Source organism: Pteropus vampyrus, unplaced genomic scaffold (genome assembly GCF_000151845.1).
Source record: "Pteropus vampyrus isolate Shadow unplaced genomic scaffold, Pvam_2.0 Scaffold15941, whole genome shotgun sequence".
In the NCBI taxonomy this organism is placed as follows: domain Eukaryota; kingdom Metazoa; phylum Chordata; class Mammalia; order Chiroptera; family Pteropodidae; genus Pteropus; species Pteropus vampyrus.
The window spans coordinates 1-1,265 of record NW_011904722.1 but is presented as its reverse complement, the minus strand read 5'-3'; the positions used below and the strand labels follow the sequence as shown (position 1 = coordinate 1,265).

The 1,265-nt window shown below is 42.5% G+C and overlaps 1 pseudogene; it reads left to right on the top strand.

Annotated features, from left to right (window-relative positions):
* The first annotated feature begins 507 nt into the window (after positions 1-507).
* Positions 508-947, top strand: LOC105310904 (annotated as a pseudogene).
* Positions 948-1,265: the final 318 nt, after the last annotated feature.

The following is a 1,265-nucleotide window of genomic DNA, read 5'->3' as shown; positions in this document are numbered from 1 at the left end:
AGGTCTCCAAATACCCACGCAAATCACATCATTACAACCTGAGGTGGCCACCTTACCCAAAGATCCTATTCTAGGCAAGCTGGTGTGTATTTAATTGTTATGAATATATAGCACTGACCAATGCCTTTGTGAACTACAGATAAAATCTATCAGCCCTTGATGGCTAATTTGGTATAACATGAATACTGCAGAGTTCTAATAACTCACAGGAGACTACTTTAGCACTTATGAGCTATATGTCTTCCATACTCATAAAACAACCATAATCACCTTTCATGGGTGAGATGTTCTAGTAATTCTTAAGTGACTTAACCCTAGAAAGTCTATGAAAAAAACTAATTTCGAAGAACTTTTGTTTCACAGCTTTTAATTGTTCCCTTCTCCGTATCAGGTCCCTGTAGTCCTGAGGGCATGCAGGCCAGAGGCAGCCCCAGGAGTAGGAGGTGGGAGCAGAAGAGGAGCAGGTCTGTGGTCCAAGTGTCCCCCAGTGTTGTACTCACTGAGAAGTGGGAGGAGGTGACAGCAAAGACAGGCCCAGTTCCTTCTCTTGTCTCCTAGGAGCAAGAGCATCCAAAGAGGAACAAGCAGAAAAAAATCTCAACATGGAAAATGCCAACAAGGAAAATGAAAAAAAGGACGAAAAGAAGCAAGATGCTAATAAAGGAGAGCCCTTGGCCCTCCCTTTGGAAGCTGGTGAATACTGTGCTTAGAGGAAATCGTAGGCGGTTCCGTGTTAGGCAACCCATCCTGCAGTATAGACGGGATATGATTCAGAGGCTTGGAGAGCCACAAGCAAGGATGGGAGAGAAGAGTATGGAAAGGCTTGGGGAGGAGATGAAACAACTCATGCAAGAGCTGAGGGAAAAGCAGTTGAGTCATAGTCTGCAGGCAGTTAGCACTGACCCCCTCACTAGGACTATCATGATGAGTTTTGCCATATGCCTTGAATGCTGATGTTTTCCCTGAAGTTAATAGGAAGACACACCTGCTTCCTAGACTTCCATGTTTATGATGTACCTTCGTTGTAAACCTTTTGGTGTTACTTTTCCTCATGGGTCTCCTATTACCAGCTTCTAATAAAATGCTGTGTTTTGACTGAATATGTAAGTTTCTGTCAGCAGGAGAGTTTTACCTATTGCATGGAAAGATGCTCATTACATACTGTGAAGTTAATAAAGCGATTTTAAAAAGCCAACAAACAAACAAACAAACAAAACCCTACTTTTGTTTCAAAAGCAGAAGACAAGACCAAGAACTTATGAACC